Genomic DNA, 20,048 nt, shown 5'->3' on the forward strand with positions numbered 1-20,048 from the left:
CTCTGTCCTGTGATTGTATGAACTGGAGCTCTCCACTCTCTGTCCTGTGATTGTATAAACTGATGCTCTCCACTCTCTGTCCTGTGATTGTATGAACTGATGCTCCCCACTCTCTGTCCTGTGATTGTATGAACTGATGCTCTCCACTCTCTATCCTGTGATTGTATGAACTGGTGCTCTCCACTCTCTGTCCTGTGATTGTATGAACTGGTGCTCTCCACTCTCTGTCCTGTGATTGTATGAACTGGTGCTCTCCACTCTCTGTCCTGTGATTGTATGAATTGATGCTCTCCACTCTCTGTCCTGTGATTGTATGAACTGATGCTCCCCACTCTCTGTCCTGTGATTGTATGAACTGGTGCTCTCCACTCTCTGTCCTGTGATTGTATGAACTGATGCTCCCCACTCTCTGTCCTGTGACTGTATGAACTGGAGCTCTCCACTTTCTGTCCTGTGATTGTATGAACTGGTGCTCTCCACTCTCTGTCTTGTGAAAGTTTCAACTCATAATTTCTATATAGTTTCAGTTTAAAAAACAGAGGGAAGCTCTCTCTACAGTGTCCTATCAAACAGGTCCTTTTCTGCTCACTTTATTGTTTACACCGACACACACTTGCTCTGGGTAGTTTGATCCTGATCACTGCAAATCCCTTCAGCCTTCCCACTCTGCTCTCTCCAGATGTAATTGGCTACAAGTCAGCATGAAACAAACAGGAACGATGGATTTTAGGATTTTAGTTTTGAAATGAAGATTTGAGATGCTGTGGGTGGATTCTCTGTAGCGGGAGAGGTGGTTGTGGGCCGGTGGAGCGGAGGGCAGTAATGGTCCGACAGATGGACGGGAGGCTTCATAAACAATTGGTGTACGCCGCAAACCATGAATAATAACCTGAACTACCGGCGTTTGCAGCTTCGGGGCTTCATCGCCCTCTCTCCGTCCGTGCTAGACTCCAGCCACCACCTCGCTCGGCTCAATCTCACTCTCACTCCCTCCCTTTAAGTCTAATCTCCAAATCACCCCATCAGCAGCGGCTGCCTTCTATTCCCCCTTCACTGCGGTTGGATATATAGATATAGATTAATGGTGATGTGGATCAATAATTCTCTTTTATCAGCAGTAATTCAGTCATGATTGTGGGCCGGGTGTTGAGATGCCGATTTCAGGGGAGGGAGAGGGAGGGAAACCAGTGAGTGTAGAACTGAACACAGCCAGAGTCAGCACCTTCAGGGGAGAAGAGGGAGGGGAACCAGTGAGTGTAGAACTGAACCCAGTCAGAGTCAGCACCTTCAGGGGAGGAGAGGGAGGGGAACCAGTGAGTGTAGAACTGAACCCAGCCAGAATTGGTGGTGAAACCTGGGAGTGGAGGAGAAGCTGTCTTCAGACGTGCGATTGTGTTTGAATTTCAGGACAGAGAGTATGGAGAGGGTATGGGATGGTGATTTACAGCTTTGGAGGAACAAGAGGAAAGAATGTTCCATAGAATCTAGAATTGTCTGTTCTGAATTTCTGTCCTGTATTTGCAGTCATGGTTTTTGTAAACTCCTTTTCCAGGGTATTAAAGGCATGATTTGCAGAAGGGAAACTCAAACCAAACATCACGTCAAGGTCTGATGCAATCACTTGATTTATCAGGACCTGAATATCATCAGCCTTTGAATGTGAAAGGAGAAATGTTTGTCTGTTCTGTCTGTGGGAAAAGATTTCCAACATCAGTGTAACTGGAAGAGCACCATGACACACACACCCGAGTGCGAGTGTTCCAGTGCACTGCCTGTGGAAAGAGCTTTAACCAGTTACACAGCCTGAAAAAATATCACACCATTCAGAGCGGGGAGAAACCGTACACGTGTTGTGTGTAGATGAGGCTTCAACTGATCGTCCAACCTGGAGAGACACAAGGACACCCACACCATGGAGAAACCGTGGGAATGTGGGAACTGTGGGAAGAGATGCAATTCCCCATCTGTCCTTGAAATTAGTCAACACAGTCACAGTGGGGAGAGGCCATTCACCTGCTCTGAGTGTGGCAAGGGATTCATTTGTTCTTCCCATCTGCTGATACACCAGCGAGTTCATACTGGGGAGAGGCTGTTCACCTGCACTGTGTGTGGGAAAGGATTCACTACCTCATCCCACCTGCTGACACACCAACGAGCTCACACTGGGGAGAGGCCATTCACCTGCTCCATGTGTGGGAAGGGATTCACTACCTCCTCCCGACTGCTGACAAACCAGCGACTTCATACTGGGGAGAGACTGTTCACCTGCTCCGTGTGTAGGGAGGGATTCATTCAGTCATCCAACCTGCTGAGACACCAGCGAGTTCACAAGTGACTGCAGGGTTTGGTTCTGCTGGTACCTCAGACTGATTGTGTTTGTTCTGACCTGTTGGGGGTCTCTCTCTGCTGATTTTAATTTCCACTATAACTGGGCTGGAGTTTGATATTTGACCAATTAATACAAGATAAAAATAATGCTGATTGTGCTTGCATCCATACTTAACTCTTGAAAGGGCTTCAAATACTGAAAACTTCAAAAAATTGAGCTAAATGTTAAACAATTGAGAATAAAATGAATTGAATCTGCATGTTGGTTTTGGATTTCTCTGGGAGGGAAGGTACTTGATGTGCCTTGAAATACCGCCGGTGGCCAGTAGATGACGCTGTCCATCCAACTAACTTCGACTGAGAGGAGCGTGACTGCCCCCTAGAGCAGGAGGACTGAGGGCAGACCAGGGTCACTGAACATGCTGCACCTCACAGGGTCATCACACACGGCCCCCTCCATGGGGCAGATCAGAGTCAGACACTGAACATACTGCACCCCACAGGGACATCACACACTGGCCCCCTCCATGGGGCAGATCAGTGTCAGAACTTGGAGTGGGAAGGGGAGGATCCAATTGTCGTGGACCATGTAGGAACTAACGACATAGGTAGGACTAGGAATGAGGTTCAGCTGAAAGAGATGGAGGAGTTGGGGGTCCAAAAGAAAAAGTTGAACCTCAAAGGTAATAATCTCTGGATTGTTACCTGAGCCCCACACCAATTGTTACAGGAATAAGCAGATTAGAATGTTAAATGCGTGGCTCAAAGAGTGGTGTGGGAGGCAGGGGTTTTGCAGTACTGGGCAAATAGGGAGCTGTTTCGTTGGGACGGGTTCCACTTGAACTGGACAGGAACCAGTATCCTGGCGAATCGAATAACTAGAGCAGTAAACATGGCTTTAAATTAATGAAGGTGGGGGAGATTTAGGAAAGTGTACAGCATGGTTTAGATACTGAGAAAAAGCATCAAGAGACATGTCAAGGTTCTAGAGCAGAGCAGAGTTTTGGGTAAAAATAAGCAGAGTGGGTCAGGAAGGGACAGATGGAGTAACAAAGGTAATAGGGCATGACTGACTGAGGAGACATCAAGGAAAAATAGAAAAAAGTCAAAGCTAAAGGCACTATGAATACATGAAGTATTCACAATAAAATAAAATAATTAATAGCGCAGATAAAAATTAATTGGCTATTAGATCAAACCTTTGTGGAGATGAGGTTGCAAAGTGACCACGGTTGGGAACTAAACATTCCAGGAGACATAACTTTTAGAAGAAATAGCAAAATAGAAAAGAAAGAGGGGAAGCCCTGATAATAAAAGCTGGGATAAAGACAGTAGAGGGAAAGGATCTTAGTTCAGAAAATCAAGAAGTAGAATCAGTTTGGGTGGAGCTAAGAAACCGCAAGGGGCAGAAAACATTGGTGGGAGTTGTTTACAGGCCCCCCAAACCGTAGTGGTAATGTAGGGCACAGTATAAATCAGGAAATTAGAGGTGTATGTAACAAAGGTAATACAATAATCATGGACTTTAATCTGCATATAGACTGGGCAAACCAAATTTGCAGTAATAGTGTGGAGGATGAGTTCATAGAAGATATCCAAGTTGGTTTTCGAGATCAGTATGTTGAGTAACCAACTAGAGAACCAGTTATTTTAGATCTAGTATTGTGCAATAAGAAGTGGTTAGTTAATAACCTTATATTAAAGGGGCCCTTAAGAAAGAGTGACCATAATAAGAGAGAATGTTACATTAAATTTGAAAGTGATTTAGTTAAATCCGAAACTAGGGTCTGAAATCCAAAATAAAAGAAAACTATGTAGGAGAGTTGGCTAATGTAGATTGGGAACACAAGAACAAAAGAATTAGGAACAGGAGTAGGCCATCGAGCCCCTCGAGCCTGCTCCGCCATTCAATAAGATCACGGCTGATCTGGCCGTGGACTCAGCTCCACTTACCCGTCCTCTCCCCGTAATCCTTAATTCCCTTATTGGTTAAAAATCGATCTATCTGTGACTTGAATACATTCAATGAGCTAGCCTCAATTGCTTCCTTGGGCAGAGAATTCCACAGATTCACAACCCTCTGGGAGAAGAAATTTCTTCTCAACTCGGTTTTAAATTGGCTCCCCCGTATTTTGAGGCTGTGCCCCCTAGTTCTAGTCTCCCCGACCAGTGGAAACAACCTCTCTGCCTCGATCTTGTCTATCCCTTTCATGATTTTAAATGTTTCTATAAGATCACCCCTCATCCTTCTGAACTCCAATGAGTAAAGACCCAGTCTATTCAATCTATCATCATAAGGTAACCCCCTCATCTCCAGAATCAGCCTAGTGAATCGTCTCTGTACCCCCTCCAAAGCCAGTATATCCTTCCTTAGGTAAGGTGACCAAAACTGCATGCAGTACTCCAGGTGCGGCCTTACCAATACCCTATACAGTTGCAGAAGGACCTCCCTGCTTTTGTACTCCATCCCTCTCGCAATGAAGGCCAACATTCCATTCGCCTTCCTGATTACCTGCTGCACCTGCAAACTAACTTTTTGGGATACATGCACAAGGACCCCCAGGTCCCTCTGCACCTCAGCATGTTGTAATTTCTCCCCATTCAAATAATATTCCCTTTTACTGTTTTTTTTTCCCAAGGTGGATGACCTCACACTTTCCGACATTGTATTCCATCTGCCAAACCTTAGCCCATTCGCTTAACCTATCCAAATCTCTTTGCAGCCTCTCTGTGTCCTCTACACAACCCGTTTTCCCACTAATCTTAGTGTCATCTGCAAATTTTGTTACACTACACTCTGTCCCCTCTTCCAGGTCATCTATGTATATTGTAAACAGTTGTGGTCCCAGCACCGATCCCTGTGGCACACCACTAACCACCGATTTCCAACCCGAAAAGGACCCATTTATCCAGACTCTCTGCTTTCTGTTAGCCAGCCAATTCTCGATCCATGCTAATACATTTCCTCTGACTCCGCGTACCTTTATCTTCTGCAGTAAACTTTTGTGTGGCACCATATCGAATGCCTTTTGGAAATCTAAATACACCACATCCATCGGTACACCTCTATCCACCATGCTCATTATATCATCAAAGAATTCCAGTAAATTAGTTAAACATGATTTCCCCTTCATGAATCCATGCTGCAACTGCTTGATTGCACTATTCCTATCTAGATGTCCCTCTATTTCTTCCTTAATGATAGTTTCAAGCATTTTCCTCACTACAGATGTTAAACTAACTGCCCTATAGTTACCTGCCTTTTGTCTGCCCCCTTGTTTAAACAGAGGCGTTACATTAGCTCTTTCCAATCCGCTGGTACCTCCCCAGAGTCCAAAGAATTTTGGTAGATTATAACAAATGCATCTGCTATAACTTCCGCCATCTCTTTTAATACCCTGGGATGCATTTCATCAGGACCAGGGGACTTGTCTACCTTGAGTCCCATTAGCCTGTCCAGCACTAACCCCCTAGTGATAGTGATTGTCTCAAGGTCCTCCCTTCCCATATTCCTGTGACCAGCAATTTTTGGCATGGTTTTTGTGTCTTCCACTGTGAAGACCGAAGCAAAATAATTGTTTAAGGTCTCAGCCATTTCCACATTTCCCATTATTAAATCCCCCTTCTCATCTTCTAAGGGACCAACATTTACTTTAGTCACTCTTTTCCATTTTATATATCTGTAAAAGCTTTTACTATCTGTTTTTATGTTTTGCGCAAGTTTACCTTCGTAATCTATCTTTCCTTTCTTTATTGCTTTTTTTAGGCATTCTTTGCTGTTGTTTAAAATTTTCCCAATCCTCTAATTTCCCACTAACCTTGGCCACCTTATACGCATTGGTCTTTGATTTGATACTCTCCTTTATTTCCTTGGTTATCCATGGCGGGTTATCCCTTCTCTTACCGCCCTTCTTTTTCACTGGAATATATTTTTGTTGCGCACTATAGAAGAGCTCCTTAAAAGCCCTCCACTATTCCTCAATTGTGCCACCATTTAGTCTGTGTTTCCAGTCTACTTTAGCCAAATCTGGCCTCATCCCACTGTAGTCCCCTTTGTTTAAGCATAGTACGCTCATTTCTGACACAACTTCCTCACCCTCAATCTGTATTACAAATTTAACCATACTGTGATCACTCATTCCGAGAGGATCTTTTACTAGGAGATCGTTTGTTATTCCTGTCTGATTACACAGGACCAGATCTAAGATAGCTTGCTCCCTTGTAGGTTCTGTTACATACTGTTCTAAGAAACAATCCCGTATGCATTCTATGAATTACTCCACCAGGCTACCCTGTGCGATTTGAGTTGACCAATCAATATGTAGGTTAAAATCCCCCATGACCACTGCCATTCCTTTTTCACATCCCTCCATTATTCCCTTGATTATTGCCCACCCCACCGTGAAGTTATTATTGGGGGCTTATAAACTACGCCCACCAGTGACTTTTTCCCCTTACTGTCTCTAATCTCCACCCACAATGATTCAACATTTTGTTCATTAGTGCCAATATTGTCTCTTACAACTGCCCTGATATCATCCTTTATTAACAGAGCTACCCCACCTCCTTTCCCCCCTTGTCTATCTTTTCGAATCGTCAGATACCCCTGTATGTTTAATTCCCAGTCTTCGCCACCATGCAACCATGTTTCTGTAATGGCCACCAAATCATACCCATTTGTCATGATTTGTGCCATCAACTCATTTACTTTATTTCGAATGCTGCGTGCATTTAGCAGGAGTGTTTTAATCCTTGTTTTTAAACCATGATTTTTAGTTTTGACCCCTCCTGCAGCCCCTTTATATTCAATGGCCCTTTTTGTTTTTTGCCTTGGGTTTCTCTGCCCTCCACTTTTACTCATCTCCTTTCTGACTTTTGCTTTTGTCTCCTTTTTGTTTCCCTCTGTCTCCCTGCATTGGTTCCCATCCCCCTGCCATATTAGTTTAACTCCTCCCCAACAGCACTAGCAAACACTCCCCCTAGGACATTGGTTCTGGTCCTGCCCAGGTGCAGACCGTCCGGTTTGTACTGGTCCCACCTCCCCCAGAACCTGTTCCAATGCCCCAGGAATTTGAATCCCTCCCTGATGCACCACTGCTCAAGCCACGTATTCATCTGCGCTATCCTGCGATTCCTACTCTGACTAGCACGTGGCACTGGTAGCAATCCCGAGATTACTACTTTTGAGGTCCTACTTTTTAATTTAGCTCCTAGCTCCTTAAATTCGTCTCGTAGGGAAACTACACTAAAAGGTATGTTGGTAGCAAAGCAATGGCTAGTATTTAAAGAATTAATACATCATTTACAATGCCTTAAAGTATACATTCCTTTAAAGCACAAAAACCCCAGAGGAATAGTGGTCCAACCATGGCTAACTAAAGAAGTTAAAGGTTGTATTAGATGAAAGGAAGATGCTTATAATGTTGACAAATGGAGCAGTAAGCTTGAGGATCAGTAAGGCTTTGAATTCAGCAAAGGAGGACAAAGAAATTGATAAAGAAAGGGAAAGTAGAATATGAGAGTAAACGACTGAGAGACAAAATAACAGAATGCAAAAGCTTCTATCAGTATGTAAAAAGGAAAATATTAGCAAAGGTAGGTGTGGATCCCCGACAGACTGAGACAAGAACATAAGAACATAAGAATTAGGAACAGGAGTAGGCCATCTAGCCCCTCGAGGCTCCTCCGCCATTCAACAAGATCATGGCTGATCTGGCCATGGACTCAGCTCCACTTACCCGCCCGCTCCCCATAACCCTTAATTCCCTTATTGGTTAAAAATCTATCTATCTGTGACTTGAATACATTCAATGAGCTAGCCTCAACTGCTTCCTTGGGCAGAGAATTCCACAGATTCACAACTCTCTGGGAGAAGAAATTTCTTCTCAACTCGGTTTTAAATTGGCTCCCCCGTATTTTGAGGCTGTGCCCCCTAGTTCTAGTCTCCCCGACCAGTGGAAACAACCTCTCTGCCTCTATCTTGTCTATCCCTTTCATGATTTTAAATGTTTCTATAAGATCACCCCTCATCCTTCTGAACTCCAACGAGTAAAGACTCAGTCTACTCAATCTATCATCATAAGGTAACCCCCTCATCTCCGAAATCAGCCTAGTGAATCGTCTCTGTACCCCCTCCAAGGCTAGTATATCCTTCCTTAAGTAAGGTGACCAAAACTGCACGCAGTACTCCAGGTACGGCCTCACCAATACCCTATACAGTTGCAGAAGGACCTCCCTGCTTTTGTACTCCATCCCGCTCGCAATGAAGGTCAACATTCCATTCACCTTCCTGATTACCTGCTGCACCTGCAAACTAACTTTTTGGAATTCATGTACAAGGACCTCCAGGTCCCTCTGCACCGCAGCATGTTGTAATTTCTCCCCATTCAAATAATATTCCCTTTTACTGTTTTTTTCCCCCAAGGTGAATGACCTCACATTTTCCGACATTGTATTCCATCTGCCAAACCTTAGCCCATTTGCTTAACCTATCCAAATCTCTTTGCAGCCTCTCTGTGTCCTCTACACAACCCGCTTTCCCACTAATGTTTGTGTCATCTGCAAATTTTGTTACACTACACTCTGTCCCCTCTTCCAGGTCATCAATGTATATTGTAAACCGTTGTGGTCCCAGCACCAATCCCTGTGGCACACCACTAACCACCGATTTCCAACCCGAAAAGGACCCATTTAAATCGACTCTCTTCTTTCTGTTAGCCAGCCAATTCTCTATCCATGCTAATCCATTTCCTCTGACTCCGCGTACCTTTATCTTCTGCAGTAAACTTTTGTGTGGAACCTTATCGAATGCCTTTTGGAAATCTAAATACACCACATCCATCGGTACACCTCTATCCACCATACTCGTTATATCCTCAAAGAGTTCCAGTAAATTAGATAAACATGATTTCCCCTTCATGAATCCATGTTGCGTCTGCTTGATTGCACTATTCCTATCTAGATGTCCCGCTATTTCTTCCTTAATGATAGCTTCAAGCATTTTCCCCACTACAGATGTTAAACTAACCGGCCCTATAGTTACTTGCATTTTGTCTGCCCCCTTTTTTAAACAGAGGCGTTACATTAGCTGCTTTTCAATCCAATGGTACTTCCCCAGAGTCCAGAGAATTTTGGTAGATTATAACGAATGTATCTGCTATAACTTGCGCTATCTCTTTTAATACCCTGGGATGCATTTCATCAGGACCAGGGGACTTGTCTACCTTGAGTGCCATTAGCCTGTCCAGCATTACCCCGCTAGTGATAGTGATTATCTCAAGGTCCTCCCTTCTCACATTCCCGTGACCAGCAATTTTTGCCATGGTTTTTGTGTCTTCCACTGTGAAGCAAAATAATTGTTTAAGGTCTCAGCCATTTCCACATTTCCCATTATTAAATCCCCCTTCTCATCTTCTAAGGGACCAACATTTACTTTAGTCAATCTTTTCAATTTTATATATCAGTAAAAGCTTTTATTATCTGTTTTTATGTTTTGCGCAAGTTTACTTTTGTAATCTATCTTTCCTTTCTTTATTGCTTTCTTAGTTATTCTTTGCTGTCGTTTAAAATTTTCCCAATCATATAGTTTCTACTAACCTTGGCCACCTTATACACATTGGTTTTTAATTTGATACTCTCCTTTATTTCCTTGGTTATCCACGGCTGGTTATTCCTTCTCTTACCGCCCTTCTTTTTCACTGGAATATATTGTTGTTGAGCACTATGAAAGAGCTCCTTAAAAGTCCTCCACTGTTCCTCAATTGTGCCACCGTTTAGTCTGTATTTCCAGTCGACTTTAGCCAACTCTGCCCTCATCCCTCATCCCACTGTAATCCCCTTTGTTTAAGCATAGTACGCTCGTTTGAGACACTACTTCCTCACCCTCAATCTGTATTACAAATTCAACCATACTGTGATCACTCATTCCGAGAGAATCTTTTACTAGGAGATCATTTATTATTCCTGTCTCATTACACAGGGCCAGATCTAAGATAGCTTGCTCCCTTGTAGGTTCTGTAACATACTGTTCTAAGAAACAATCCCGTATGCATTCTATGAATTCCTCCTCAAGGCTACCCCGTGTGATTTGATTTGACCAATTGATATGTAGGTTAAAATCCCCCACATGCCTCCATTATTCCCTTGATTATTGCCCGCCACACCATGAAGTTATTATTTGGGGGCCTATAAACTACGCCCACCAGTGACTTTTTCCCCTTACTATCTCTAATCTCCACCCACAATGAATCAACATTTTATTCATTAGAGCCAATATCGTCTCTCACAACTGCCCTGATATCATCCTTTATTAACAGAGCTACCCCACCTCCTTTCCCTTCTTGTCTATCTTTCCGAATTGTCAGATACCCCTGTGTGTTTAATTTCCAGTCTTGGCCACCCTGCAACCACGTTTCTGTAATGGCCACCAAATCATACCCATTTGTAATGATTTGTGCCGTCAATTCATTTACTTTATTTCGAATGCTGCATGCATTTCGGTAGAGTGTTTTAATATTAGTTTTTATACCATGATTTTTCATTTTGACCCCTCCTGCAGCGCTTTTATATTCACACATATTGTCCTTTCCTATCACCTTGTGGTTTACACTTACCCCAGTGCTACTCTGCTCTGTTGCCTCCTGCCTTTTGCATTCTTTCTTGGGGTCCTGTTCATCTGAGCTCTCACCCACTCTAACTAGCTCAGAGCCCTCTCTTGGGTTCCGAATACTCCTTGCATTGAGGCACCGAGCTTTCATGCTTGCCTTTTTATTACACTTTGACCCTTTAAAATTTTGCTGTACATTGGCACTTTTTGGTTTTTGCCTTGGGTTTCTCTGCCCTCCACTTTTACTCATCTCCTTTCTGTCTTTTGCTTCTGTCTCCATTTTGTTTCTCTCTGTCTCCCTGCATTGGTTCCCATCCCCCTGCCATATTAGTTTAATTCCTCCCAAACAGCACTAGCAAACACTCCCCCTAGGACATTGATTCCGGTCCTGCCCAGATGCAGACCGTCCGGTTTGTACTGGTCCCACCTCCCCCAGAACCAGTTCCAATGCCCCAGGAATTTGAATCCCTCTCTGCTGCACCACTGCTCAAGCCACGTTTTCATCTGAGCTATCCAGCGATTCCTATTCTGACTAGCACGTGGCACTGGTAGCAATCCAGAGATTACTACTTTTGAGGTCCTATGTTTTAATTTAGCTCCTAGCTCCTTAAATTCGTCTCGTAGGACCTCATCCCTTTTTTTACCTATATCGTTGGTACCAATGTGCACCACGACAACTGGCTGTTCTCCCTCCCTTTTCAGAATGTCCTGCACCCGCTCCGAGACATCCTTGACCCTTGCACCAGGGAGGCAACAAACCATCCTGGAGTCTCGGTTGCGGCCGCAGTAATGCCTTACTATTCCCCTTACAATTGAATCCCTTATCACTATCGCTCTCCCACTCTTTTTCCTGCCCTCCTGTGCAGCAGAGCCAGCCATGGTGCCATGAACTTGGCTGCTGCTGCCCTCCCCTGATGAGTCATCCCCCTCAACAGTACTCAAAGCGGTGTATCTGTTTTGCAGGGGAATGACCCCTGCACTACCTTCCTTGCACTGCTCTTTCTGCTGGTCTTCCATTCCCTATCTGGCTGTGGACCCTTCACCTGCAGTAAGAACAACTCGCTACACATGCTACTCACGTCATTCTCAGCATCGTGGATGCTCCAGAGTGAATCCATCCTCGGCTCCAATTCTGCCAAGCGGACCGTCAGGAGCTGGAGGCGGATACACTTCCCGCACATGTAGTCGGCAGGGACACCGGAAGTGTCCCTGAGTTCCCACATGGTATAGGAGGAGCATATCACGTGACCAAGCTTTCCTGCCATGACTTAACCCTTAGATACACTTAAATTGGCAACCACAATGCTAAAGTTTACTCACTGTTTTCGAAGAGAAAAAAGAAAAACTACTCACCAATCACCAGCCAATCACTTACCCCCTTGGCTGTGACGTCACCTTTCTGTTTCTTTCTACTTTTTTTTTGCCTTCTCCCTGTAGAGAAATTATAATGGAGAACAAGGAAATGGCAGAGAAATTAAACGTATATTTTCAGTCTGTCTTCACGGAAGAAGGTGTAAACAAAATTGCCGCAACTACTGGATAACCCAGGGTCTAGCGAGAATGAGAAACTTAAGGAAATTGGTATTAATCAAAAAATGGTACTGGAGAAATAATGGGACTGAAAGCCAATAAATCCCCTGGACCTGATGGCCTACATCCTAGGATATTGAAACATAGAAACATAGAAAATAGGTGCAGGAGCAGACTATTCTGCCCTTCGAGCCTGCACCACCATTCAATATGATCATGGCTGATTATGTAACTTCAGTACCCCATTCCTGGTTTCTCTCCAGATTCCTTGATCTCTTTAGCCGTAAGGGCCACATCTAACTCCTTTTTGAATATATCTAACGAACTGGCATCAACAACTTTCTGTAGTAGAGAATTCCACAGGTTCACAATTCTCTGAGTGAAGAAGTTTCTCCTCATCTCGGTCCTAAATGGCTTACCCTTTATCCTTATACTGTGACCCCTGGTTCTGGACTTCCCGAACATTGGGAACATACCTAACCTGTCCAATCCCGTCAGAATTTTATATGTTTCGATGGAACCCTCTCATTCTTCTATATTCCGGTGAATATAAGCCGAGTCGATCCAAGCTTTCTTCATATATCAGTCCTGCCATCCCGGGAATCAGTCTGGTGAACCTTCGCTGCACTCCCTCAATAGCAAGAATGTCCTTCCTCAGATTAGGCGACCAAAACTGTACACAATAGTCAAGGTGTGGCCTCACCGAGGCCCTGTACAACTGCAGTAAGATCTCCCTGCTCCTATACTCAAATCCCCTCGCTATGAAGGCCAACATGCCATTTGCTTTCTTCACTGCCTGCTGTACCTGCATGCCAACTTTCAATGACTGATGTACATGATACCCAGGTCTCGTTGCACCTCCCTTTTCCTAATCTGTCATCATTCAGATAATATTCTGCCTTCCTGTTTTTGTCACCAAAGTGGATAATTTCACATTTATCTACATTATACTACTTCTGCCATGCATGTGCCCATTCACCTGACTTGTCCAAGTCACCCTGCAGCCTCTTAGCATCCTCCTCACAGCTCACACCGCCACCCAACTTAGTGTCATCTGCAAACTTGGAGATATTACATTCAATTCCTTCATCTAAATCATTAACGTATATTGTAAATAGCTGAGAAAGTTAGCTATAGAAACAGTGGATGCATTGGTTGTCAACTTCCAAAATTCCATAGATTCAAGAACTATTCCCATGGTTTCAAAGATCACAAATGTAACTGGGCTATTTAAGAAAGAAGGGAGAGAGAAAACAGGGAATTATGGACCAGTTAGCCTGACATCTGTAGTCGGGAAAATGCTCGATGCTATTATTAAGGACGTGGGAACAGGAACTTAGAGAATATTAATAAAATTTGTCAGAGTCAACACGGCTTTATGAAAGGAAATCATGTTTGACAACTTTTTGAGGTTGTAACTAGCAGAATAGATAAGGAGGAACCAGTGGATGTGGTGTATTTGGATTTTCAGAAGACATTCGATAAGGTGCCACATGAGGTTATTAAACAAAATTAGGGCTCATGGGATTGTGGGTAATATACTAGCATGGATTGAAGATTGGTTAACGGACAGAAAACAGAAAGTAGGAATAAATGGTTCATTTTCAGGTTGGCAGGCTGTAACTAGTGGTGTGCCACAAGGATCGATACTTGGCCCTCAGCAATTCACAATATATATCTGATTTGGATGAGAAGACCAAATGTTATATATCCAAGTTTGCTGATGATACAAAGCTAGGTGGGAAAGCAAGTTGTGAGGAGGGTACAAAGAGGCTTCAAGGGGATAAAGAGAGGTTAAGTGAGTGGGCAATCATCATACAATCATAGAAATTTACAGCATGGAAGGAGACCATTTCAGCCAATCGCATCCAGCCTAATCCCACTTTCCAGCTCTTGGTTCATAGCCCTGTAGGTTGCGGCACTTTAAGTGCACATCCAAGTGTCTTTTAAATGTGGTTGAAGGTTCATGGCACTACAACCCTTTCAGGCAGTGAGTTCCAGACCCCTACCACCCTCTTGGTGAAGAAATGTCCCTTATCTCCTCTAAACCTCCCCCCAATTACTTTAAATCTATTCCCTCTGGTTGTTGACCCCTCTGCTACGGGAAACCAAATCATCCCTATCCACTCTATCCAGACCCCTCATAATGTTATACACCTCAATCATGTCTCCCCTTAGCCTCCTCTGTTGCAAAGAAAACAGACTCAGCTTCTATTTTCTTTCATCATAGACAAAATTCTCCAGTCCAGGCAACAATCTTATAAATCTCCTCTGCACCCTTTCCAGTGCAATCACATCTTTCCTGTAATGTGGTGACCAGAACTGCATGGAGTACTCCAGCTGTGGTCTAATAAGTGTTTTATACAGTTCAAGCCTATCCTCTTTTTTTTTTAAATTCGTAGCCAATCGTTCCAATTCTTTGTCAAATCACAAACGCCAGAGGTCACCTTGGGCCCATTCAAGGATCACTCTGCACCAATGCTCTTAGCCAAAAGGCCTAGAGCCACTGCACCGTTCCTGGAAGTACTGCAATACCAGGTTCGTGCCATGGAGGTGGATGGGTCAGGTCCCCCACACACCTCCGTGGAGGTGGATGGGTCAAGCCACCCCACCCACCTCCTATTTCCAAAAAAGCAAGCATATACCTTCCTGATCCAGGGAGAACCACCTTGGGGTTATGGTGGTTACTCCCCTGTCAGGTCAGTTACGCATGATCTTAGCCAAAAGGCCGAGTCAAGCCTATCCTCTTTTTTTTTTTTTTTTAAATTCGTAGCCAATCGTTCCAATTCTTTGTCAAATCACAAACGCCAGAGGTCACCTTGCACATGCCAAGGATCACTCTGCGCCAATGCTCCTAGCCAAAAGGCCTAGAGCCACCGCACCGTTCCTGGAAGTACTGCAATACCAGGTTCGTGCCATGGAGGTGGATGGGTCAGGTCCCCCACACACCTCCGTGGAGGTGGATGGGTCAAACCTCCCCACCCACCTCCTGTTTCCAAAAATGCAAGCATATACCTTCCTGACCAGGGAGAAACCACCCGGAGGTCATGGTGGCTGGTCAGAAACGGTACTACACTTGATCTTAGCCAAAAGGCCTATCCTCTTTGCTCTTGTATTCCATGCCTCGACTTATAAATGCAAGTATTCCATATGCCTTCTTAGCCATTTTATCAACCTGGCCTGCTACCTTCGAGATTCTGTGGACCTGCACTCCACAGTCCCGATGTTCCTCTACACTTTCCAGTGTCCTACCATTTAATGTGTATTCCCTTGTCTTGTTAGACCTCCCCAAATGCATTACCTCACACTTATCCGGATTGAATTCCATTTGCCACTGTTCTGCCCACCTGACCAATACGTTGATATCTTCCTGTAATCCGCAGCTTTCTTAGGATAAGGGGTAGGCCATTTAGGACTGAGATGAGGAGAAACTTCTTCACTCAGAGAGTTGTTAATCTGTGGAATTCCCTGCCGCAGAGAGTTGTTGATACCAGTACACTGGATATATTCAAGAGGGAGTTAGATATGGCTCTTACGGTTAAGGGGATCAAGGGGTATGGAGAGAAAGCAGGAAAGGGGTACTGAAGGAATGATCAGCCATGATCTTATTGAATGACGATGCAGGCTCGAAGGGCCGAAGGGCCGACTCCTGCACCTATTTTTCTATGTTTCTATGTTTCTTCTTCATTATCAATGACTCAGCCTATTTTAGTGACATCTGCAAATTTCTTAATCATATACCCAACATTTAAGTCCAAGTCATTGATATATATTGATAAGAACATGGCAAATGGAATATAATGTGGAGAAATGTGAAGTTATCCACTTTGGTAGGAAACATAGAAAAGCAGAGTATTTTTTAAATGGTGAGAGATTGAGAAATGTTGGTGTTCAGAGGGACCTGGATGTCCTTGTACATGAATCACTGAAAGTTAACATGCAGGTACAGCAAGCAATTAATAAAGCATGTTGGCCTTTATTACTAGTGGATTTGAGTATAAGTGTAGAGTAATCTTACTGCAATTATATAGGGCCCTGGTGAGACTGCACCTGTAGTATTGTGTACTGTTTAGGTCTCCTTATCTAAGAAAGGATATACTTGCCATAGAGGAGGTGCAACAAAAGTTCACTAGACTGATTCCTGGGATGCGGGGATTGTCCTATGAGGAGAGATTGAGTAGATTATGCCTCTATTTTCTAGAGTTCAGAAGTATGAGAGGTGATCTTATTGAAACATACAAAGTTCATACAGGGCTTGACAGGGTAAAAAAACATACAAAATTCTTAAAAGGCTTGACAGGGTAGGTGCAGAAGGATGTTTTCTCTGGCTGGGAAGTCTAGAACCAGGGGTGAGTCTCAGAATAAGAGGTCGGCCATTTAGGACTGAGATGAGGAAAAACCTCTTCACTCAGAGGGTGGTGAAATCTTTGGAATTCTCTCCCCCAGAGGGCTGTGTAGGCTCTCAGGGTTTGAATATATTCAAGGCATTGATCAATAGATTTTTGGATATTATGTAAATGAAGGATATGGGGATAGTGCAGGAAAGTGGAGTTGAGGTAGAAGATCAGCCAAGATCTCATTAATGGCGGAGCAGGATCGAGGGCCGAATGATTTTACTCCTGCTCCTGTTCCTTACGGTCCAGTGCCCCCAGAGCACAATATTCACGCTGCAGGAGCCCAGTGCGCAGGCGCAACACCGAACTGTACTTGGAGCATGCGCATTGTGACTTTGATCAGACCGAACGCGGCCTGGAAGCGGGCAAAGGCCGGATCCGCAGTTTGGAGCCGATCCGAATCAGCGGGGAACAGGGGAGGAACGCACCTCGCAGGTAGGCTTCATACACACCTAGTGTAGGTCGCAAGCATGTATTAAGAAACTATAAATTCCGAATTTGCAGCTCCAGGGCATTTTCGCGGCAACAAACCGAGGGTGACGGCCGCCATCTTTGTGAAGGACAGCTGCAGGTTTGTGCTCCGCCATGGTGACTCATCGAGCAGTAGAGCGCATGCGTGAACATCTTTACAAACGAACAACGTGTGGGCGGGGCTTCAGTGTCCCAGTGAACCCAGCCAGAGTCAGCACCTTCAGGGGAGGAGATGGAGGGGAACCAGTGAGTGTAGAACTGAACCCAGCCAGAGTCAGCACCTTCAGGGATGGAGAGGGAGGGGAACCAGTGAGTGTAGAACTGAACCCAGCCAGAGTCAGCACCTTCAGGGATGGAGAGGGAGGGGAACCAGTGAGTGTAGAACTGAACCCAGCCAGAGTCAGCACCTTCAGGGGAGGAGAGGGAGAGGCACCAGTGAGTGTAGAACTGAACCTAGCCAGAGTCAGCATCTTCAGGGGAGGAGAGGGAGGGGAACTAGTCAGTGTAGAACTGAACCCAGACAGAGTCAGCACCTTCAGGGGAGGAGAGGGAGGGGAACCAGTGAGTGTAGAACTGGAGTCAGCACCTTCAAGGGAGGGAAACCAGTGAGTGTGGAACTGAACCCAGCCAGAGCCAGCACCTTCGGGAGAGGGAAGGGAACCAGTGAGTGCAGAATTGAACCCAGCCACAGTCAGCACCTTCAGGGGAGGAGAGGGAGGGGAACCAGTGAGTGGAGAACTGAACCCAGCCAGTGTCAGCACCTTCAGGGGAGTTGAGGGATGGAACCAGTGTGTAAAACTGAACCCAGACAGAGTTGGTGGTGAAAACTGGGAGCAGAGAACAAGCTGTCTTCAGACGTGCGATGTGTTTGAATTTCAAGACAGGGAGAACGGAGACTGTATGGGATGGGGATTTACAGGTTTGGAGGAACAAGAAAGGAAAGAATGTTCCATAGAATCTAGAATTGTCTGTTCTGAATTTCTGTCATTTACTTGCAGTAATTATTTTTGTAAACTTCTTTTCCAGGGTATTAGAATGGGAGGATTTGCCAACGGGAAGCTCTAAAACTAAATATCACATCAAAATCTGATGGAATCACTCAATTCCTGAGGACTTGAATACTATCGGCCTTTGAATGTGGAAAGAGCAATGTTTGTCTGTTCTGTCTGTGGCAACAGATTTCAAACATCAATGTGACTGGAAAAGCACCGAGACACACGCACCCAAGTGAGAGTGTTCCAGTTCACTGCCTGTGGAAAGAGCTTTAACCAGTTATACAGCCTGTAAAAAGATCAAACCGTTGACAGTGGGGAGAAAACATACACGTGTTCTATGTGTGGACGAGCATTCAATTGATCATTCAACCTGGAGAGACACAAGGACACCCGCACCATGGAGAAACCGTGGGAATGTGGGGACTGTGGGAAGGCATTCAATTACCCATCCCAGCTGGAAATTCATCGGCGCAGTCACACCGGGGAGAGGCCGTTCACCTGTTCTGTGTGTGGAAAGGGATTCACTGTGTCATCCCGCCTTCTAACTCACCAGCGAGTTCACACTGGGCAGGGGCCATTTATCTGCTCTGAGTGTGGGAAGGGATTCACTTTGAAATCTAACCTGCTTTCACATCAGCGAGTTCACACGGGAGAGAGGCCGTTCACCTGCTCCATGTGTGGGAAGGAATTCACTCAGTCATCCCACCTGCTGACACACCAAAGAATACACGCTGGGGAGGGGCTGTTTACCTGCTCTGAGTGTGGGAAGAGTTTCGCTCAGTCATCCCGCCTGCTGGCACACCAGCGAGTTCACACTGGGGAGAGGCCGTTTACCTGCTCCATCTGTGGGGCGGGATTCCATCGGTCATCCCACCTGCTGGCACATGAGCGAGTTCACTCTGGGGAGAGGCCATTCACCTGCTCTGTGTGTGGGAAGGGATTCACTCAGTCATCCAACCTGCTGAAACACCAGCGAGTTCACACTGGGGAAAGGCCATTCACCTGCTCCGTGTGTGGGGAGGGCTTCATTCAGTCATCGAACCTGCTGACACATGAGCGAATTCACACTGGGGAGAGGCCGTTCACCTGCTCAGTGTGTAGGGAGGGATTCACTCAGTCATCCCACCTGCTGACACACCAGCGAGTTCACACTGGGGAGAGGCCGTTCACCTGCTCAGTGTGTGGTGAGGGATTCGCTCGGTCATACACCCTGATAACACACCAGCGAGTTCACACTGGGGAGAGGCCGTTCACCTGCTCTGTGTGTGGGGAGGGATTCACTCAGTCGTCCAACCTGCTGAGACATCAGCGAGTTCACAAGTGCCTGCAGGGTTTGGATTCTGCTGTTATGCCAAACTGAATCATGTCCATTTTGGTATATGTGGTTTCTATTTATTGATATTGATCACCCCTATAACTGGAGATTAATATTCTAGATATTGGACCAACTAATCAACGGGAAAAGGGTCAGATAAAAATAATGCTGATTGTGTTTGTATCCATATTTCACTGTTTAAACGGCTTTCTTCAAATACTGAAAGGTGCAACAAATGGAGCTAAACTTTCTTGAACCATTGATAATAAAATGAATTGAATCTGCAGGTTTGTTTTGGATTTCTTTGGGATGGAGCCAGGCATTGTGTGCCTTGAAATATCGCCGGTGTCTAGTAAATGACGCTGTCCCTCCTATTTACTCTGACTGAGAGGAGCGTGACTGCCCCCTAG

General features: G+C 45.0%; 2 pseudogenes; one reads left to right on the top strand and one right to left on the bottom strand.

Moving 5' to 3' along the window:
- Nucleotides 1-1,912: 1,912 nt before the first annotated feature.
- LOC139256825 (zinc finger protein 229-like) lies at nt 1,913-19,701 on the top strand (annotated as a pseudogene).
- On the bottom strand, nt 15,335-15,562 carry LOC139256827 (U2 spliceosomal RNA; annotated as a pseudogene).
- Nucleotides 19,702-20,048: the final 347 nt, after the last annotated feature.

Source organism: Pristiophorus japonicus, unplaced genomic scaffold (assembly GCF_044704955.1).
Source record: "Pristiophorus japonicus isolate sPriJap1 unplaced genomic scaffold, sPriJap1.hap1 HAP1_SCAFFOLD_785, whole genome shotgun sequence".
NCBI lineage: Eukaryota > Metazoa > Chordata > Chondrichthyes > Pristiophoridae > Pristiophorus > Pristiophorus japonicus.